Source organism: Protobothrops mucrosquamatus, unplaced genomic scaffold (assembly GCF_001527695.2).
Source record: "Protobothrops mucrosquamatus isolate PMUCROS unplaced genomic scaffold, P.Mucros_1.0 scaffold94, whole genome shotgun sequence".
Taxonomy (NCBI): Eukaryota; Metazoa; Chordata; class Lepidosauria; order Squamata; family Viperidae; genus Protobothrops; species Protobothrops mucrosquamatus.
Window position 1 is genome coordinate 167,031 of NW_015386469.1, and position 6,824 is coordinate 173,854.

The following is a 6,824-nucleotide window of genomic DNA, read 5'->3' on the forward strand; positions in this document are numbered from 1 at the left end:
ATTTCATAAGTATTTGTACACCACCCAGAGTCACTTTATATGAGACTAGCAGCCATATAAATTTGATTCATAAATATTTCCTGCATATTTTGTAATTTTCCCATATGAGCATATTTAATATGAAACAGGGCTGCAATTTTTGCAGTGGTTTGACAGCTACATTGTGGGATTTAGGCAGAATCGGCCTGCTTATATCAATTTAATGATATTGGTTTGAATTAAATGGTTAAAAGATGATTATGATTAAAAATGTCTGTTATTTGGAGGAAGGTGAAATGGTTTCTGGCAACCTCCAGCAGCTTGAGCAAAAAACAATGGCACAACTTTGCAGTTATAAAAAGTACATATTGTATACATTCCCATTCACTTTTTCTCACTTTTTCAAAAATAAAGTTATTTTGAACTGCTGGTGGAAAAAAATTCAATGTCTTGGCAATATTTGAACAATGGATTCCATTTTCATCCTGGATTATTAATATTTCTCTTTTTAATCTGCAACGAATATCAGAAAGTTCTTTTCAGTGCTGATGGAATGTATTTGTCATGCATCCTGACTTCATTTCTCCTTCTAATTCTCAACAAATTCAGCACTTGAGTCTGGAATGTCCTACATTTTTGCCATGTTGAAGTCAAATGTTAGTGACTATTTGCAGGAATTTGGACTTCCTGCTAATTCTAGCCAGGGAAAGTGGTTGAAAGGATCTAAAGATCTTTGTTACAGTTTTTATTCTGTTTTCTCAGTGATTAGGGGAAAAATTACAGTCAAAATGGACCAATTAAAGCAGAACTATATACTTTCTATACATATTGAGACTCCATAATCAGTTGATAATTAAAACCAATCCAAATGTTCCACAGAGTGAATCAATTTTAGAAAGGAAGGAGGTGAATGAAGAGCAAGTTGTTATGATATTAAAACCAAAGTGTGACTTTAAAGTCTATGTTTCTAAGGACTGGAACATATGCAAAATGAGTTTTAAAAGGCTTTGTGGAGAATACAAGAAATTATATGTAGACCAATAAGTTTAACAACTGATATAATGTGTGTTATGCAAGAAAAATTGTCATAGTCAAGAACAGTTCTTGCTGAAAGAGTCCACCATGGCTTTTACAGAGACAAGATTTGACTTATTATTTTTCTTGGCTATTTTGAGAGCATTACCAGAGGTTCCTGAGTAAAGAGAAGTCCCGGGAAAAGAAAACGGTTCTTCTTGGGTAGTACATAACATGAAATAGAATCTTTATTTGCACCAGATGCTCCATATGTTATGGGCAAAGTTAGCTTATTAGGCAAACCCATCACCCGGTCATGCCATATAGATCTTTGTTTTTCAAATAATGTTTAAAAGCGACTGAACCTTGAGGACAAATATCACCATGGAGACCTGTGACTGGGAAAACAGCAGAACATTATGGTCCCAATCTCTCAAACAAGAGAGACAGGAACACCCAGCAGCTTAACACTAAGAAAAAGAAATGTGGGAAAGCTTTGCCCTAATGCGTGAAGCAGTTAAAAGTGACAGTGGAAAGTTTGTGCTTTCAGATTTGCTAGAAATCAGTGTTTCTCAACCTTGACAATTTTAAGGCATGTGGACTTCAACTCCCAGAATTCCACAGCCAACAATGCTGGCTGTGGAATTCTGGGAGTTGAAGTCCACATGCCTTAAAATTGTCAAGGTTGAGAAACACTGTGCTAGATTCTGTTACTGACCATTAGGCCACTTGGGGGCTCCAGCCTCTCTTGTCTAATAGTTTCCTAGGCAGCATCTCTTCCCCTTATTCTCCAAGGTCATCTACTCATTCCATTACACAACCTAATTTCTGAAAATAGCTGATTCTTTATCATCTCATGCAATATTGATGCTAGGATAGCAATTACATATTCAAGGATGGGGGAGGGGCGTTAAAAAGATAGGGAAAATTCTGCAACACCATGAAAATATTTTGCATACGTATATTCTTTCTAGATATTTTGCATTTTTTTCAGCAACCTGAAGGTTATATTTGGAGCATTTGTACAGTTTCTCTATATATTTTTTCTCATTATTTGCATTTTCAGATGCATGAAGAAATGTAACTTGAGATTTTGTTTTTCTAGAAACTAAAACAATTCAATGTGTTCCCCTGAAGACAGTAATTTTAGAACAGCATCCAATTCTTTCTACTCTGCAGTTTCTGTATTGTTTTGTTTCCTATTTTGCCTTGTCTTGCAGTAGGAATGGGAATAGTTGTGTCAGTAGAAAACACAAGAAAAAAGTATTGAATTGATAGATTACATTTTGACAGCATGCCTATATCACAAAATTTAGTTTAACATTGCACCCATACAGAGTTTGGCCTTGAACTTTTTGTACTCTGCCTTTATTCTCCAGCGATGTAATTCAAGTACACAAAATAGCACTCAGCTTATGGATACTGCATCTTCTACCTGAGTCTACAAGCTGTGAGTAATCTCTCTTAGACAATGTTTGTTTTGATCAGTATACAGCAGTTGATGGATAACGACTCAGTTGCTTCCCTTACATTTTTTTTATAGACCTAAGAACCATCCTGCTTGTTAAATAGCTGCCTCTCCCCCCAACAGACATTTGAAATGAAGTGACAATGGGAAAGAAGCAGGAACTGATGGATTCATTAGCCATTCCACTGCCAGGTTGGCATTTGCCTTCCACTTTTCCAACTATGTGCACTCATTCTCTTGACCTTTTCTTTGTTAAATGATTACAAAAGGAAGCAAATGATTATATACATAACTTGTGGGACATTATTTGATGATGATGATGATGATGATGATGATGATGATGATGATGATGATGATGAAGAAGAAGAAGAAGAAGAAGAAGAAGAAGAAGAAGAAGAAGAAGAAGAAGAAGAAGAAGAAGAAGAAGAAGAAGAAGAAGAAGAAGAAGAAGAAGAAGAAGAAGAAGAAGAAGAAGAAGAAGAAGAAGAAGAAGAAGAAGAAGAAGNAAAGTTGGAAGGGACCTTGGAGGTCATCTACTTCAGCCCCCTGCTCAGGCATGAAACCCTATACCATTTCAGACAAATGGCTGTCCAGTCTCTTCTTAAAAACATCCAATGTTGGAGCATTCACAGATTCTGGAGGCAGGTTGATCCACTGATTAATTGTTCTAACTGTCAGGAAATTTCTCCTTAGTTCTAGATTGCTTCTCTCTTTGGTTAGTTTCTATCCATTGCTTCTTGTCTTGCTTTCAGATGCTTTGGAGAATAGCTTGACTCCTTCTTCTTTGTGGCAACTCCTGAGATATTGACTCCTTCTTCTTTGTGGCTACCCCTGAGATATGTCACCCTTCATCCTTCTCTTCATTAAACCAGACATACCCAATTCCAGCAACCGTTCCTTATATGTTTTAGCCTCCAGTCCCCTAATCATCTTTGTTTCTCTTCTCTGTACTCTTTCTAGAGTCTCAACATCTTTTTTACATTGTGGTGACCAAAACTGGATGCAGTATTCCAAGTGTGGCCTTACCAAGGCATTGTAAAGTGGTATTAACACTTCACGTGATCTTGATTCTATCCCTCTGTTAATGCAGCCTAGCACTGTGTTGGCTTTTTTGGCAGCTGCAGCACACTGCTAGCTCATATTTAAGTGATTGTCCACTAGGACTCTGAGATCCCTCTCACACTTCCTACTATTGAGCAAGGTACCACCTATACTATACTTGTGCATTTGGTTTTTCTTGCCTAAATGTAGAACCTTACTTTTTTCACCATTGAATTTCATTTTATTTGATAGCGCCCAATGTTCAAGTCTGTCAAGATCCTCCTGTATTTTAAGCCTATCTTCTGGAGTGTTAGCTATTACTGCCAGCTATTCCTGCAAATTTGATGAGTTCCCCATCTATCCCCTCATCCAAATAATTGATGAAGATGTTGAAGAGCATTGGGCCCAGAACAGAGCCTGGGGCACCCCACTACACACTTCCCTCCATGTTGATGCAGTTCCATTGAGGACCACATGCTGAGTACAGCCAGTTAGCCAGCTACGAATCCATCTGGTGGTGATGCTGTCTAACCCCTATCTTATCAAGTAGTAGGTTGTGATCTACTTTATCAAATGCCTTACTGAAGTCCAAATAAATTATATCCACAGCATTCCTCTGGTCCACTAATTTTGTCACTTGGTCAAAGAATGCAATAAGTTTTGTCTGGCATGATCTGTTTTTGTTGCCCAGTTTTGTTGTCCAGTTAACTCTGAAATTAATCACTTAGAGATGCAAAAGGGCAAAACAAGAAAAGAGGCATTTGTTATTTCTTATTTGGTATCATAAATATGTAGGAACCCTCCTATGTGAATGAATGGAAAGCCATGTTTTGAAAAAGGGTGGATTTGTGATTGAGGTATTGTTGACATTTTGAAACCTACCAAAGAGCAGCAAGATGAAATCTAGTTCTTATAAAATAATTGTGTATACATGAGTATGTGCATCCCTTAGAACAGCAGTTCCCAACCCCCAGTCCATGGACCAGCCCCGGTCTGTGGCATGCCAGAAACCGGTCTTTGCAAACAAATGAAGCCCCATCAATGGGATGCAGACGGCATGCAAAACAACGCCCCCTCTGGCTTGCAGTAAAAACTCTCCATTGAACTGGTCCCTGGTGCCCAAAGGGTTGGGGACCACTGCCTTAGAGTAATGAAAACCAGTTTCAGATATGGAGACACTGGACCTTGATAGTGGTGAGTTTCTCATTTTTCACTTTATAGTCCACTTTAAATTTTCCTTCACTCTGGTCTTAACTTATATGTGGTAGAGAGAGAGAGATGACTTTTCTGTGCTGTCCAGTTGTATGTACCCCATGCATAAAAGCCAAAACAATGATCTCTGAAAGGCTGAAAGGCTCTTCTGATAAAAGATTCTGATGCTCCCTGCCAGCTTCCCAAAGGAAACTCAATGGGGAAGCCAATAGGAAGTTGGAAGTAATTCACACTTGCACTGCTTTTTTGCCTGCCTGTGGTCATTCTGTTTCTCTATTTAGGTAAGAAAATATCTCTAGAGTGACCCAACCAGACATGTGTTGTATAGGGTTGTTTTTTTCCTATTTATCAAATCTGTCTTTAATTCACTGCATACTTGCATGAAATAATGTGGAGACTGTTAGCTTTGTGATATTATTTGTTTTTCTTAGATTGGAATTTTTTTGCAAGAAATCATGATCTAAGCTGCAATTAGCACCAGGTCTTGCTTTTGTTGACAGAGTAGAAGTCCAATTTTACTTGAAAACTATTTACAATCAATTTGATTTTGGTATTGTTTCCATGGCAGTGTCCATGTATTACACTTGTTGTTTAGGTTGTTGGAAAAAGATACTGCTACTAATATCAAATTATCCTGGCAGGACTATGTCACCTACTTAATTTTCTATATCAAGCCTTCATTTTCTCATTATTCCAGATGCTATTTTCCTTCCAACTTTAGCATTCTAGTCATCTATGATAAGTATGATATCATTTTTGAATTTTGTATCCAGAAGGTATTGTCACAGGAGAACTGCTTGCAGGTTGTAAGCTTTGGCTGAAGAGAATCTCATGCCATTTAAGCACCCTTTGTTCCTACCTTCCACTTCATATGTTCCAAATCCATATGGCACAATTCTACTACAGTCATATACAGTGGTGCTTAAAAGTTGGCAATTCCTTTTGGATTTTCAGTATATCTACAGAAAAACAAAACAAGATTGTTTTTCAGTAGTCCTAAAATTAAATAAAAAGAACTCAAGTGGCAAATGAATAAAAAACATATTTGTACATTGATTTATTGAGGAAAATGATCCAAAGCTACATATTTCACAAACTGTAGACAGGTAGTAATGTTTTTTTTTAAAGAGTAGTTGTTTTCTCCTTACAGTTCAATGTTCTCGTGATGGTGGTCTCATGAAAACTGTTGCCAATGCCTTAGTTCCTTAGATGTTGTCCTGAAGTTATTTGAGATCCCTTGGAATATTACACACTTTGTAATTGATATTATTTTAATTGGTCAACCACTCCAACTAAGGAGTGGTAATAATACCCTAAGGGGGGGTAGTAATGATGCTGAATTGCTTCCCTTTGTTCATGATCTGCCAGACATTGGACTTACGGAATCTAAACTCCTTGGATATAATTTTCTATTTTTTCCAGTCTGGTGAGCATAACCAATATTTTTTTTGGAGGTTTTCAGAAATCTCCCTTGCCTTTTGCTTCCCTTCTTTCCTCAGCTATTTGCAAAGCTTCCTCAGAGAGCCATTTTGCTTTCTTGCATTTCTTTTTCTTTGGGATGGTTTTAGTTGCTACCTCTTGTACAATGTTGCGAATCTCTGTCCATAGTTCTTCAGGCATTCTATCTATCAGATCTAATTCCTTAAATCTATTTGTCACCTCTACTGTATATTCATCAGGGATATGATTTAGTTCATACCTGAGTGGCCTAGTGATTTTCCCTACTTTCTTCAATTTAAGCCTAAATTTTGCAACGAGAAACTCATGATCTGAGCCATGACCAGCTGACCAGCTCCTGGTCTTGTTTTTATTGACTGTATAGAGCTTCTCCATCTTTGGCTACAGAGCACATGGTCAATCTGATTTCTGTGTTGACCATCTGGTGATGTCCATGTGTAGAGCCATCTCTTGGGTTGTTGGAAAAGAGTGTTTGCTATGACCATCATATTCTCTTGATAAACTTCTATCAGCCTGTGCCCTGCTTCATTTTGTACTCCAAGGCTAAACTTGCCTGTTATTCCGGTTATCTTTTGGCTTCCTACTTTAGCATTCCAATCCCCCATGATGATAAGGACATCATTTTTTGGTGTTGATTCTATAAGATGCTGTA